Raw genomic sequence first — 16,915 nt, 5'->3', positions numbered from 1 at the left:
TTTTCTACTGCAAAATTGTCCCTATACTGATAATCAGTTACAGACTAGAATTAATTGGTATAAACTAAGTCTCAAAGACCTAGTCACTATTGAGGAAGTGAAACCTTGGTTTCTCGAAATGTAGGCTACACTTTCCCGGCTGATTTCCGAACTGGCCAAGGAAACTTTACTGCTTGAAGACCTCAGGATGCGACTCTCACCACCCTCTACCATCCACTCATCAGACCATTTATGTATATAATTTGAATGGAAATTATGGGAAAACGGCTGAACGGATTTTAATAAATGATCCCTCATTTTGAAGTTTGGAATCCAAAGTTTTTCAGAAAAATAGTTGTTTTCAGTGAAATGTCAATTTTCCTACATCATTTTCCTATTTTCCAAAATCCATCTGTCGTCAGTTTTGAGAAATAATGGCTTTTCAGAATAAAACAAAACACAAACACACTACAATAAACAATATCACACGAAGGCTATGACCTGCAGGATTGCTGGAAATATTTAGAGTTCAGATGGCTCAGACTCTCTGACATCATAAATATGTCGACCTTCATTTGTGTAACTTTTTCAGAACGTTTCTGTAATATTGGTTACTGAAAGCTTCAAGACTTGCTAAAAAAGAATTTACAGGTCAGATTCTCTGGTGTGTAATTTACTGAGTACAGCTGTCTGTGTATTGGATATTAAAAGCTACAAAAACTTAACAATGTTTGATGACATTATTACCATTAAAATGAAATAGGAGAATGGAGAAAGTTACACAATGCATAACTACATGCATTGTATTCTTCATCTAACATAATTAGGAACATTAAATCCAGACGTTTGAGATGGCAGCACATGTAGCACGTATGGGTTAATCTAAAAATGGATATAGAGTAGGGTGTATTGAAAAAAAATTTTTTTTTGAAAAATGAAGGTGGCTAGTGCGGAAAAGTTGCGACTTGTGGCAGAAAGACTGCAGGAGAAAGAAAATTAAATTTAATCAATATCTTGTGTCTCCGCATCAATACAATTTATAATGCCTCTTGTAAAAATTATTATAATGACAGTCTGCATACCTATACAGCTACCCCTCGTTAACCAGATCTTTTAAAAGTTAGCAAAGATAGTACAAGAAGAGAAATATCTTGCACCAGTATCTTCTTGTGGAATGAGAGAAGAGAGGGATGCTGGCAGTCAGGGTAGAATCTGCCCAGCAGTCGTATTTCGTAGGCTATGTTGGCCAGGTTTATATTGCTGTTGTTTCTGTGAAATTGTGTATCATATCACAAGGTCCGTGGACGGTCGGTCGCTATCGCTCTCACAGGTCCCTTCATAACAGCGTTTAAAGGGAAAGTCGAGGGGGCTGTAAATCTGTGACGTCACCACGGGAACACTATACTCACTTTTAACCCTCAGCTTACACTTTCTAGCGATAAACAAGTGATTTAAAGACCTATATTTATATATTTGTTTGGGTCACATACACACTGAAGGAGTAAGGGCTTAGATATAGAACTCCCACTTCAATGCCCCATCTTTTTTTTTAATTCAATGATCGTTTACTTTCCAAATTCTTATAGCAATATAAAAACTATTACGAATGCTTCATTGTACCAACTTGCTTTTGTATCTCTAACCTCTGTGGAATATTTCGGTCCAATTTTAAAGAAAGTTATTAACGAATACGCATTGCACAATAGGTATATTTAGTTTATTTTACACATCAATTTCTGTTTCCGAGTCCAAAATATTAATTATATTAAAGTAGTGTTCAATAAATAAAAACTACATTGGCGAATGACAGAATTTAAATTACGCATGCAAAATGTATTAAATTTCCCTTAATAACATTGGACTAGTGTGTGCACTAAAACTAATTAATAATTAATTTTATACAGAATTGTTAAATGAATATTTTGTAAATTAACCTATAGTATTTTAATAAAGTGGTTTCAATAGCAGCGGGGAGTGAAAGTATCCCAATTTTAACATTTAACACTGATTTTACAAATAGAACAATTTATTTAAAGAATGTTTCACAAAATTTAAACTGACTCATCTAGTCTTGTGAAGGACGCGACGAGCAGCTCTGCAACCATTGTTTCTGCTTCATACGGTTTCTTCTTTTGACGTCCTGTTTCCTTCTATTTAGATAACGAATTCTAAAAAATGTCCGTGCTCTACTAAATAACTTCAATAATTCCGGATCTTCATTTGCAAACTTTTTCCTCAAAAATCTAAATAAACGGCCAATTACATTCTTTTTCCTATTGACCGATTTTTTATGAAATTTTCTAAATATAACTTCACACTCTTCAATTGTTGCCATCCACTGACAAGAGGGATAAACCAATCCACCACGTGAAACGACCTCTATCCATCCTGGAGATTGTTGACTGGAATTAGCATTCGAAACAGCACTTTTGTTATTACATTTTCTAGCAATATAACCAGCAACATACCTGAGCGCTTCCATTTCTTCCCTTTTCATCAGCTCTGTTGTGTCAATTCTATCATCAATATCCATTTCCAATGAGTTTAGTTCCTCAGGGATTTCGATCACGCTTTCATGAGAAATGTCTATGAGAACCTGAAAAACTTGCTTTGTTATTATTACTCCACCTGAATCTTCTACTGGAGCACTTGTAGGGTGGGGCAGTCGACATCCTAATATCAGTAGGCGTAAGCGATTTTTTACTTCGATGGGCAGAGGATTATTATAAAACTGTCCCATCCCACGAATTTGGGAAAATAGGTTTTCCAGGGCGTCCTGATTGAGTTTCCTGGTCATTATATAATCAATTCCTTTTTCTTTTAAATGGCTATACAACCCTTTCAAGCTCTTAATAGAGGTAAGGAAGCCATTCTGAAAAGGTAGAAGAATATTTTTGCCTCTGACTCTCAGTTCTTTTATTGTTTCCTCCATTCTATTTAATATATCTACTTGTTCATTGTGGTTAATTCCGAAGGCACATTTCAGTTTATTGTGTGTAGGATCTTTCGGAATTCCTGAGTTCATTACATCTGTGAAGTCATTTATGAGTTGAAAAAATTCATGAACTTCTTCACTTTTGGGTACCAAATATTTGATTAGGGCAGCAGTGTGATGTGAAAAAAGTTCCATGGCTGGTGCAACTCTTTGCCTATCATTCTCTTGCACAGTAATGTGACCCCAATGTAATTTTGGGAATAGTTGCAACTCCGAAGAATCGGATTTAATAATCCGTTCAATTACATTTTTTCAATAATTGTGTCATTCAGTTGAAACCCACTGTCAATAAAATGGTTTCTTAATAACGTAATCAGGTGGGGCAAATCTGCAAAAACCCAAATATTTGCATCCGAAGCAGGATTTGAAAAGCAGGTTTGATTTACATTTATTTGCAACTCATTCCAGAGTCTTCTATTGCCGCCACCCAGATCAGAAACAATTGCAACAACTCTGAAACCTGCCACTTCAATTTCTGTTATAATTTCAAACAGTAGCTCTCTGTTCATTGTTTTGTCGAAATCATAATAGATGGGCTGCTTCCACTCACCTGTCAATCCTCGCATCATTACAATTTGAGCATTTCTGTGAGGGCCCAATACCGAATCATCCTCGTGATCGTAACAAATGACACCATTGACATTCATCTCATCAAATAGTAACACTTATAACTTATCCATTTCGCTCAAAGACATCCCCTGCTCTTTTAAAATTTTCAGTACTGGTGTAAGAATACCAGGAGAAAAGGGCAATTTTTTTGTCCAACGCTGCAGAGTAGCAACGCTTGGTAGAGGAATTCCCACCTGTGATCTCAAATGATTGTACAGTTTATCACTAATTGCTCGCTGAGCTAATGCCGGAATTATGTCTTGTTCTTCCCATATTTGCTTTCTTTTCCCGCTAATAAGCATTTTTATTTGCCCTGTAGTGAACACTTTAGCTAATAAATGTTTTACTTTTCCATTTACTAAGCGATTTAAACCCTTTCTTTGTTGTTGTGAATTTTGGTTGACTCTAAAATGTGCTTGCTTTTTATATTTTATTTGTAATTCTTTTAATTTAGACTCTAACTTCTCAATGTCTAATTTAAGTTTTTCATTTTCTATACGTAGTTTTTCATTTTCTTTTTTGAGATCCAGTCCCTCATTTTCCAATGAGCAGACGAAAGATAACACACCCATGGATCGTCCTGCCACACTGTTGTTCTTGCATCTAATTGTTCACTTACCTCAGACAAAACTTTTTTTCTGCAAGCTCTCTCTTCTACACGTTTACTTCTAGCACTGTTTATCTCACTGTTTTGCACATAGCACACTGGTAAATTCAGCGATGGTTGGGCGTATAATTTCAATTTTTTCTTTGCTGGTATGTTCAAAAGCTGGGCTTTCAAATCACGCTCATAGGAATCAGATGTGAAATGTTCGGAACAAATACGCGCAGTTTCAAGATTAAATTCATCTTTTCGATAACACTTAATCTCCCAAACCTTTCGGAGCTTTGGATCAGAGGGAAACGTATGATAAATAACAATCGAGCCTTTAGTTTTCCTGCTATAATTCTGGCACTCGCTCACTGCACAATTTGGCATTTTGCATGCTATAATAGTAACAATATATGCCTATTATAAATAGCACACTAGCAAGATCTATACAAAATCACAAACACACCCCGCGTTTTCTAAATTCCAGTAACTACTAATAAAGGCAGCGCAAGCCAAGGGGTTGACAGTGGAGTGTGTTCCCGTGGTGACGTCACAGATTTACAGCGCCTTCACTTTCTCTTTAAAGGCTGTTATGAAGGGACCTGTGAGGGCGATAGCGACCGACCGTCCACGGACCTTGATCATATCAGTGGTTTAGTGGTACATGCAATAGTTCTTATGCATCGTGTTGTTATGTGTGGAAAAAATAATTCATTACTGCCGTACGATACCAGGACCGATAAGAGAGTCGCAACTTCCAACCTATAAAGATGTTATAACACATTTTCTTTGGATCAGAGATTTAAAGACAAACGAACTAGGTGGAAAACACAATTCAGTAAAAGACATCGATCATGTTACTGCCGACAGACTTATCGAGGTTTGAAAAACAGCAAGCCTTCTTACCATCAGCAATCGTAGAATAGTGGAAAAGATGAAATAATATCATAGTAAATATCAGAACATTCTCAAATTGCACTAACGAAATGGGCTAACCTCAAGGGCGCATGAATAAGCTTTTATTAATAAAGGTCGAAAATTTTTTGATATATGCACTTGTAAGTGCCCGGACTCAGAAAGTCTCTGTGAATCTGAGTTAAGTAGGAAAGTTCCATTGATAGGAGTATCCGTTCTAATGGATCAGAAAAATTAACGAAATATGATTATTAATAATATCGACACTGTGATGACGAAGACACTATTTAAGAGTGAAGAGAGGAAAGTGAAGAGGCCCATTCACCAACGATCTGAAGAAGTGCGACTTGAATTCAGAGTAAGAGAAAAATAGACATCAGTTACAAGCTCTGAGTCTTGCCTTCGCACCACTCGGAACAGTAGTGAAGGAGTGTGTATTCTGACTTCGAATCGAAGCCTTCTGGTGCTCAGGCTCACTTGCCTCTACCAAAATTATCTTCAGCAGCCTTCAGATAGGCACCTCGAATAGAGATGTGGCCCTAATTGCGACAGCTATACTACAAGCGCGAGAATAATATCTACTAGGAATAAGGGTCACGAGAGAAATGAAGATTGGAGATAAAATTCAGAAAGAAGAAATACCTAATAATAAGTTCATTCCAACAGTATATTTTGATGGTCGTAAGGACAGGGCACTAACACAGGAGAAAAAGGACAACAGATTATATCGCCAAGAAAAAGAAGAGGAGCATAATTATAACTTTATTAGAAGAACCACATTCAAAGTATATTCGACATGTCTCCCCTTTCTCTGGACATGGACATCAGATTTGAAGAGCCGTGCTTCAATCTTTAAAGGCAAGTTAATTAGATGTATTGCCCCTAGCAGCACTTGGTTATGATGGAGCCTTTACAAATACAGGAAGAAAGAACAGATCGATGGTGTGCATCGAAAAGGAAATCGGCAGGCCACTACAACGAATAATTTGTCTTCTCCATGTAAATGAACTTCGACACTGCTATCTTATGAAACATCTTGCTGGTATCACTACAGGTCCAGAAACACGTTCTGGATATATCGGAGAAGAGTTACTCCATTGTGAGACAAATCATAGCAAATTTCAAAGTTATTGAAGTATTCTGGATCCACAAAATTAACGTGGAACGTATCTCCGATCTTAGTAGGCCTACTGACCAGGAGTATCTTCTGGGAATGTACCAAGTCGTTCATTCTGACCATTGTCCGATAAAGCTTGAAGGAAAAAACCAGGGCCATTTGTTCAATCTCGATGAGTTACAACTGCTTACAGGATTCTTCACTTGTATGTGAGCTGTAGTAACCCTTCACATGATTTAGTGTGCTGAGCTGAGAAATGCCATGCTTCGAAACGAAGTCTGAGTATGCAGCGTAAATCAACATTTCACACTGGAGTATACTACTAAAGGTGGGTGGAGGGATGAGGCTGGAAGTGCAACCACCTCCTCGTAGTGAGCCCTGGGTTATTTTTGAGTGTAAATTGAAAAAAATAGGCGAAGAGTTGCACTACGAAACAAAATTTGAAAACAGACATAGAGCATTAAGCTCGCAAAACTGTAGGGCTGATGCAGAGACACAGGATATTGTCGAATTACTATTTTTTTTTTCTACGTTCTTTCTGCCACAAATAGCAACTTTTCCGCACTAGCCACCTTCATTTTTCAAGAAAAGTTTTTTTCCAATACACCCTAATATAGAGTGTTAGTTGGAAGACCTGAAGGGAAAAGACCTTGAGGGAGGCAGGCGTAGATGGAAGGATAATATTAAAATGGATTTGAGAGAGGTGGGATATGATGGTAGAGACTGGATTAATCTTGCTCAGGATAGGGACCGATAGTGGGCTTATGTGAGGGCTGCAATGAACCTGCAGGTTCCTTAAAAGCTATTTGTAAGTAAGTGATATAGATATCTACATGTGTGTGATTCTCTTCAGTATTGTCTGGAGGAAGCACAAAAGTTATAGAGCCCTATTCATAGACATTCTTAGAGCGGGTTAAATAGCTACTTCCGGTGGATGATCAGCGAACTAACGTTTTTCGTATTCATAAACCAATGTTAGCGATAATACGTGTACTAAGAGGGGTTTAGCTGGCTAAATTTTAGCCCCCGCCGGTAGGTAGTTTAGAGGCCGACTAGCTTAGCAAGATGGCTGATTATGATGCAGTGAATGTGGGTTATGTACGTCGAATTCGTGATGTGAGACGTAGGAGGAAGACGTACCTACCGAGATTGGACATATTTAGAAAATATGAAGTACACAACATTAGTCAGGCTTCTGTAAGCCGTATAATAACGAATGTGTCAGTAGCAATCACTGGACTTGCGCCTCGTTACGTACGTTTTCCTAGGGAAGAAAAACGAATAACACTGCGAGAAAGTTTGACGACATCGCAAGATTTCCTCAGGTAATTATATTTCATGATTTGAATATTGTATGTGAATGCTTTCCATAGAGAAATTTGTACTGTACCGGTACCATATTGGTACAGTAGGCCTATTGTGATATTTCATCATTTTTAGGTTATTGGAGCCATAGATGGCACGCACATACCCATAACAAATGTAGGAGGAGAACTGTCACAAATATATATCAACCGAAAGGGATGGTATTCTCTATTAAACGTTCAGGTATGTTCTGTAAATGAAATTACAACCCGTAAGAGGTTATGTAGACCTAGGCTGAAATTTTGGTGAAACTAACGCTGAGGTAGTTCCGATGATTTCGATACTGAAAATCGTTGAATTTGTGAGATATTTTTGTAGCGATGCAGTTGGTCATATATATGCAAGGCATTATAAAAGCCAAAAATAATATAACCTAATCTATCACAGATTCGTATATGCAAGGTGTATAAGCAGAGTACGAAGAGAACCACCTCAGTACTAGTTTAGCTTTTAATAACTTTATTTACATTTTATATAGTAATGCATTATATTACATTATTTCAGTTAAATGGTACAAGAAAAAGATTTGTAATTTGTAATTCTCCAGAAAAGCTACACTGAAGAAGACACAATAAAAAATCGCCTCAATGTTGTTGCCCCCCCCCCTCCTTCTAACTAATTACTAATATAACATGCGAGAAGTCCAGGGAGAATTATTTGAGAAATGGTGTTATACTGGTAAAAAGTGGGAGTGCGGGAGCTACAACAGTGCATTACAGTATATAATAACAGTACCCAAGTAACTATTAAACGATTTTTATGTTGAAAGTATTTGTGGCTGCTGACTAAAACCACATGTTTATTTGGCCTACTATATATGTCACGGAAGTCAGTGAAGCAAAGATCTATTGTTCCTCCTTCAATGTAGCTTTTCTGGAGAATTACGAGAAGGTCAAGCAATACATCAACATAATACATAGATGAGCAAACCTAAGATAAATTTAACTAATATCATCTCTTTGATAAAAAAAAAAAACAGCACCTTTTCTATTTCTTCATATGTTACTGAAGGCCTTACTTATGAAAGGACAAATATTTTGTGAAACCTGATAATTCATTTTATGTTACTGTTCTTATCACAGCTCTTCTTTGTGATGGAGTCAGTGGTTTTTACTTACAGCCTTTCCAAATGACCTATTTCAACTATAACTTTCATTTCTCTAGAGATGGTATGTTTTCATTTCTTTAAGAATTTGTTGTTTCATTTTGTTGTTGTATTTCCTTTTACACTCCATTTTAGACAGTCTCTTCTTTTTTAACACTATATGGTACTGCTTGCATACTTGAATGTAACATTTTTTCTTTGCTTATCACATTCTCTCTTTTAGGTAACATATGCAAGATAAGACTCAGGATCTGCTTTTAATTTCTCTCGAAATTTCCTCACCCTTTCTCGGTTTAGTGATGCTGAAGATGAAACTATGAAAAATATTATGGGATCATAATGAATGGATTCATAGAAATATGTTTCAAGTTTATAGGTTAACTAGCTACATGTTTTAGGTTACGTTTGCAAAGCATAAAGAAAATCCAAAGTATAGGCGTAGAATTTAAATTAATTACTGGAATGTTAATTTTTGCGTTACGGGTGAGACACACATTATATAAAAGTGTTGCAATTTATATTGTGATGTCTTAACTTCAGAGTGGCATGCTTACACAACTGCTGTAGGCTGTTAGCAGCTCTAAATATCAGAATGAAAAAAACTCAAAGAATGAAAACTATTGCTTAGTTAAAAAACTTCAAATTTTTTACCAAATTGCACAAAAAAGGGATACATTTCACTTATATGAGTGACAAATCACATTCGTAACTTTCATTTGTGTACCCACATGACAGTTTTTTTTACCAGTTTTAATTTTTTATGAAATTGCTAGTTAACACATATATTACCTTATTCATTTCATGTTATAAGTGATGCAAGTTTCCAAATTCTGGATATAGTGGCACATTTGAAGAGGAAGTGCCCATGACTCTCGCATTTTCAATGAGATTAGAATTAAGAAGCGATTTGAACAGCATGAAGTTGGACGCTTCATTTTGTTGGGGATAGTGGTTATGGTGTACACAAAATTTGTTAATGCTTGTAAAGTGAATTACTCTACTTGCAATGTATTATGTATTTTTGTATAAGCTTAACTGATGAATTCTATATGCTATAATTCATTAAATTTGTTTGATAAAATGTCTAAACTTTTAAATTGAATTAATCTGCTTGCTATATACCTAAATTATTGTGTAGTTCAACTAATTGTTTATGCCTTTAAATTGAATTAATCTGCTTGCTAGGTATTGTCTTAATTCAATTGCCTATGCATGAAAATTTAATTGATCTGCTTGCTATCTTTTTATACTTTTTTATATCATTTTAATTGTTTTTATACTTGTTTGCAGCTGCTCTCGGGCTTGGGTTAGATTCCTGCTTGGACTGATTACCTGAATGGATTTTTCAGAGGTTTTCCCCAACATTAAGGCAAATGTTACGTAATATGTGGCGAATCCTCGGCCTCACCTCATCTTGCCAAGAATTTGTGTAACTCTTGACTTGTTCCACATCTTAAAGCTTCTATGGAACACAATAAATTAAATTAAAAAAAATGAAATACTGTGTTATTATTCTAAATGATCATGGACAGAATCCAATGAAAAGTAAGGGAGAATGTTAAACTTTTGTATACCACGTAATGTAACTGTGTACAAGTTTGAAAGATTATCATTTTGTTGGAAATTATTTCATTGTAACATCTAAGAAAATATAAGATAATCTAAGTTATATGAACTGACTGCACAAATCACTGGTGTGCACTTACTTTGTATTTCATGTCAATTTTATTTCTTATGAATCACTTATACATTCGTTTCTTGGGTTGCTATACCTGCAATATGCACCTCAATTTTTAATATTCTAATTATTATTATTATTATTATTATTATTATTATTATTATTATTATTATTATTATTATTATTATTATTATTGCAGCAGTCCAGTACCTGTTTGTATCACTGAGCGAGTATCCCCAGCTTAGTTTGTGCAGTTCATTTTTGAAATGTTAAAAAAATGGACTCCACAGAATTATAATTTACAAAGAGAATTCTCTTCAGCCTTAGCCATCTGCACAAGTTGGGAGATGCAAGATATGTCCGAGAAATAGGGATGGGAAGTGTAGTACAGAATGCCATGTGAGTGCAATGACCATTCAGACACTACACAGTAAAGGTGTGCATAAATTTGTAAACAAATTATTTAGAAAGAAAAAAGAGAACTGTTAATGATAATTTCTTTATAATATAAACGTTTCCTCGATAAAAGAGAAATAGTACCAATTTTTCATAGGGCATTTTGTAAACCTGTACTCATTTGCAAGCATATTCTGGGGTATACATGTAACCAGATTGGTGTAGGCCTTCATTTAGAGGTTGGTATACAGAAAGTTAATATACATACTGTACCGTGTGACAAATTACTTTCTATGCTTCCTTATTTATAGAAGTCACTGAAAACCATTATAGTCCATATATTAACATCTTCGTCAATTCGAAGTAAAACAAAAAGTTGAAGTATGTATAACGTGGAATGTTGCTAATAAACTTATATTTGAATCAGTAATTTCTGAAAGGGCTTTATGTCAAAATCTCATCTGCATAAAAATCGCCTTACTACAGGATTAGGGCCCTCTGAGAAGTGCTGTGAATATTGTGAAGCCTGCATGGATCTGAATAAAATACATGGAATAATGCCCATCATCAAAAAGGCGTATTCAAGTGAGAATATGATAACATTCTAAATTGATTTTAGCAAAAAGATTGGATAAAGTCCTTTTAGAAATGACTGATTTAATTATAGAGTTACTGTCCAATAAAAAAAAACTCTCACATAAATTACTCCAAGTATAAATAGTGCATCCAGTGCTAATGCCCACACGTCACTGAAACAGATGGCAGAATGTGATTATTTTTTAATAGGATTTTATGATAATATACCTTTCCATTACGTACAATAAGTTCAATATAAAAATATTTGATTTTAGGTACTGGCACCATAGATAGCACATTCTTATGTCTTGGAGAACTTTCACAAATAAACATCAAAGAAAGATTAATATTTGAGGAGAAAAATTTGCTCCGGCACAAGGAATCGAACCCGGGTCCTTGATTCTACATACCAAGCACTCTGACTACTGAGCTATGCCGAGTTCAATCCACAGCACCAGATGGAACCCTCCTCCTTCAATGTTTCTCTTTTTGGCCTGACTCCATGTTAGGTATATATGTTGACGTATATGTCAAATGTCAACTGTCATTATACTAGGAGCGCACTCAGCTGAGTGACTTGTTTGGCCGGGAATCCGCAGTTAAGTGCACAGTAATCTGTACAGACATATGCACTGCAGCTATGAGAATATTATAGACATATTAATTGTCAATATTACAGATATTATTCTGAAGGACAAATTAATAAGTCTATAATATCAAAGAAAGGGGTAGTATAATGGGAACTCAGGGGTTCTGTAAATTAAATTAAAACTCGTATGTAGGTTTAAACTTCGCTTCATACAATAATTTTATTCATATTTTGCATATTCACTTATTTCTAAGTTACAAACTATTGTACATTCTAAGGACAAAGGGGGAAAAGCCAAACAAAGCATATCAACATAATACAAGAGTAAGCAAACGCCATTACAAAAAAAAAGAAAAACAAAATCGTTTAGCATAGAGTGAGAGTATTAAGAAAATAAATATAGACCTTTATTTTTCTCCTCATTCCTAAGTTCCATATTCATTTCAGGTTGTAAGTGATGCAAATTAGTAACTTCTGAATGAGTTTCATGCAAAAATACAGACGAGTCAGCAGTAAAATGATCACAAGAAATGAGTGAAGCATTGCAGATTTAGCCCTGCATTGGAAAGAATCCTGCGAACAGATATTTACTCTAACATACAAGCTACATATTCAATTTACCTGAAGGGGTTAGGTACAGCTTACAGCAGTACAATTTTGCAAATATTCAACATTTTTTCCACCATTACTGTATCTTGTACAATTATGAAAATTAGTACGTGTAAAACACTGTCCTTCTACTATATGAAAAAAATATTTTTACGATTGGAAAAAATATTTATATATATATTTTTTTTCTAAATTCAAAATGTTGACAGTTCACTGTGCAGTGATGAAGCATTTCCCTCATAACTAAAAAACTATCCAACATTTTGTGATGAAATTTGTTGTGTATGTATGCATGTCATACCTACAATATGATGCAAAATCACATCTCTACCTTTGATAGACTGTCTGATAAAAAATAAATTCATTTAAAGAATTGGTGAAATATAAGTATTTTCTTCTAACACAAAATAAAACAAAATATTATTTATTAAGGAATGTAGTTGAAAGAGCATGATATTGTAAACATGAGTTTCAGCAATGTATAAAAGAGAGAACATTACACTAAAGTACTACATTTCCAGTTTTTGTCCATTGTGCAACTCAAACCAAGACACAGATTCGGAACACCTCAAATCTGTGCCTCAGTGGCTGACCATGACAATATCTTTGAAAAATATTGGAGTGCAAGAGGTCAAATGACTTTATTGTCAAATGCCTGGCATTAGAAAACAACAACATTTCCAGCTTTTCATTAGGCCCTCCCCCTATTCTTTTCTTTCTAATTGTGTTTTCTTAATATTTCCATTTCTAATAATAATTTTGCTTTTTTCAATTCATGGATCAATTCATTAGAGACTTCCAAGCCTAAATTAAAGACTCTGAATTAAATTTCTCTACTAATAATACCTTAATTGCATAGTTATAGACATAAGTGTAACTAAATTGCTTTAGGTAGGTACTTAAACCTCCATCAGGGAATATGTTCCAACTGAGGAACTACAGGTTTGATGAATCCAGCAAAAACAAAAAAAAATAAATAAATAAATAAGTAACCTGTCTTATAAATCAGCAAAACTCTTAACCGACATTAAAATAAGAAAAAGGAACACACACATATGTATAGAATTCACTAAACAACAATGTGAAAATAAAAAGTTGAAAACACTACTAGAGCCCAATATACAGTAATACTAATAGTCCTCAATCTGATGCAGTTGCCCCATTCAGCTTAGAAACTGGCCACAACTGTCCAGCAGCATATCTCCATCAAATAAACTTGTTACACTCATAACACTGTGCAGCATGCAACAACACAAATACAGTACAATAATGAACGAGGAATACTTACTACTCTACACCAAACTCCAGAAAATGATTGGGACAGAAGAATTTCAAGTTCCTATAAACTGCTGGGAAGCTCGCAAGGAAATGAAGTAGACAAGAACTCAAGAAAATTTCACTACTAGTGCTACTATTACCATCACCACCACCATTACCACTACTACTAAGTTACATTTCTAGTTCTTTCATTTGTCCCAGATAATTTTTAACTTTGCCTTTAATAATATTTTATTTCTAATAACAATTCTGTTTTCTGCAATTCATAGAACTTCTCATCACGTTTAATTTTTGGGCTTCATGCTTAGGAGGCACACTTCTTCTTCATACTCTGTCATTCTCGATGATCTTGCAGCAGAGTCCTATGGAAAGACGAAAAAAATGTTAATCATTTGCATACTACTGCACACAAAAGACACTACTTCTTATCAAAACTGTGAATTTTTTTAATTGTCTAAATTTGAAAATTTATGACATTGTTTGAAATTATCCATTTGATCCAAACATGCACGCCTGTCATTATTCTTAGGGCTTTCTATTGTAACACAATAAGAGGTAATCTATGTTTACATCACCATAACTACACAGGGGCGTATTTTGCGGGCTACCGGCGGTAGCCCAAGGAAATTACAAAAGAAAAAGTTTATAATATAACATAATGTAATAATTTTGTATTATTAGTTTTACCATAGTAATTAAAATTAAAGTAATTGTTACATATATTTTGTGTAATAATAGGGTCAGCGGTAGCCCAAACCCTTTAACCAGTATACGCCACTGCAACTACAGATTACATAGGCGTGTGAGGTTTTGTCTTTTCAGTGCTGTAATAAATATGAGTTTGATATTATATTTTATAAATCACTTACTAGCGTTCTACAAACACACAAGATAATGAAATTTTATAGCTGACCATCAATTTGGATTCTACAAATTTATTATGCTTATGTAGGTAATTCTAACCTCAAATAATGCTATTTCTTTTGACGTAGTAGAGAAAAGGATATCTCAGAAATCTCTAGGCGTTCCTACTGCCCTTTAAAATAAGGTCTCAGTTTCGATAATTCTTGTACACAAGATATTAGGCCTACGTTAAGGTATGATTGATAATTGTGTGGGTTGACATCAGATGTTTGTGGCCCAATCCCCTATGGGTATTTACAAAACCATATTATCCAAACTGCATTTATGGTAGTTGAGTATAGGCGTAGCTTGCATTTTCACGATTGTTGTGAATTAGGCCTACATTTTACTAGCATTATCAGCTATATTCCTACAAGATATATTACTTACATTATATTAATTAGGCTACCAAGTACCTATTCAGAGTAGCCTTAGGTGACATAATCATACCAGAGCCACATTAAACATTTACCATGAAGTAATAAGCCTATCTCACTTACAAAAACATGTCCTAAGAACCAAAAACACATACCTCATATGTTAACATTCCATATCGTTTTGTAGGCCTACGTCATCAATTTCGGGAGCAGGGCATTCTCCACCAGTTGTTTTTAGTTATTTCTTCAACTAAAGTAAATAAATATATACTGAATTAGAATAATTCACTCTTTGAAGTCCAATATTTCATAATAGTTACGTCTAGGCCTAACCTAAAAATATTACGTATAATATTATAACATTTCTACTTACATTTTCGACATTTCTTCTTGTATAGTCGAATTCCCGCACGCTGCCATGTGTATTTCTTGCTTTTTTTTTTACCACAGAAGAAAAAACAAATAGTTTATTGTAGTTTAATATCGCCAATAATCTCACAAATAAACATAAACGATCCGGAATCGCTTGCGTCTGAGCATGACAATTGCCAGTCTGCACATGCGCAGTAGCATTTTCAGCATCGTGTAACAGTTTCCAAAGCTAATATGCTGACTAACGTAGCCACTGATTAATCGGCGTCTCTGAATCCTGTAAAAGTAACCTGGCTATAACCGGGGCTAGTTTAGAACGCTCGTAGCATGGGTTAGCGCGATGTCTATGAATAGGGCCCATAATGTCTAAGGAAAGACTAAAAGGTATTACTTACTGATAAAATAAGAGCCTACAAAATGTTGTAGTGTCCCGATCACTTTAGCAAAATCTCTTAGCAAAATAAAATGATTCTACCCTCTACATTTCAGTGTAGTTCACGAAACATGCAGCAACTATACCAAGACGCTATGTCTGTTGTTGGAAAGCATGGTAAACCAGATATTTTCTTAACTCTCACCTACAATTCGCAATGACCTGAAATAGTTACTGCTTCACTCCCACATGAAAAACGAACTGATCGTCCTGACATTGTTACTTGCGTTTTCGCATTGAAACTCAGGAACTGAAGATGTATAGGTTCAATAAAAAGTATTTAGCAAAAAGAAAACCATTCAGAGGGGTATGGAAGCAAATAACTACCAAAATGTCTGGTATTCTTCATTGGAAATAAATTTGAAAAATTTTAATTTGAACTTCTAATGAACTTAGTTTGCAGCATTTGCTGCACAAGCCACTAATCTACTAGAAAGACGCCTGAAAAAAGAAGAGATGTGGTCAAACTTCTACTGCACTGATAATATGATGAATAGTATGGACACAACTAAATTAAGATCTACGACATATGCTTACAAGCTTGGCAGTTCATGGTTACCACCACAAAATATGCAAGACAACCTGCTACCATACACCTGATGATGACTGTGTGTGTTCTTTATGTGAATCACATTGCGACAGATACCACATAACAAAATGCAGAAATTGGTCTGTTTCTATAAAGGAATATAGCAAAGTGTAAACACTCAACAATATATATACATTAGTGCGCTCTTCCTCTCATCAAAAACATAACTTAAATAAATATATAGACTTTCTACAAAATACACTATTAAGTACATAAATAAGGTACTTCATTTTCCTGTTTTTACACTTGTCCTATAATTTTTAATTCCATTTTTATGAAATAAATTCTTTTTTCATCAAGTGTATGGTATTGGCAATACTGAATCTTATGTTTGAATCTCTTTTCTCTTATTTGCAGAGAGCAATCAGTATAATACTGTAGTGCAATGAAACGTCAAAACATTTGATCAATTTTTTTTTCAGTAGTGGCGGTAGCAAT

At 34.8% G+C, this 16,915-nt stretch overlaps 1 protein-coding gene and 1 long non-coding RNA gene across 9 annotated transcripts in view; both read left to right on the top strand.

The window, feature by feature from the left end:
- LOC138710125 (uncharacterized protein CG3556-like) overlaps positions 1-16,915 on the top strand; it is a 90,991-nt gene that overhangs the window by 29,495 nt on the left and 44,581 nt on the right. The window lies entirely within an intron of this gene.
- LOC138710129 (uncharacterized) lies at positions 1,358-10,168 on the top strand. The gene is made up of 3 exons (XR_011335074.1): positions 1,358-7,532; positions 7,648-7,755; positions 9,968-10,168. It is a non-coding gene; the product is annotated as an uncharacterized lncRNA (long non-coding RNA).

The sequence above is a fragment of the Periplaneta americana genome, chromosome 12 (assembly GCF_040183065.1).
Source record: "Periplaneta americana isolate PAMFEO1 chromosome 12, P.americana_PAMFEO1_priV1, whole genome shotgun sequence".
NCBI lineage: Eukaryota > Metazoa > Arthropoda > Insecta > Blattodea > Blattidae > Periplaneta > Periplaneta americana.
The sequence above is the reverse complement of the archived record's forward strand: the minus strand, read 5'-3'. Positions and strand labels throughout refer to the sequence as shown.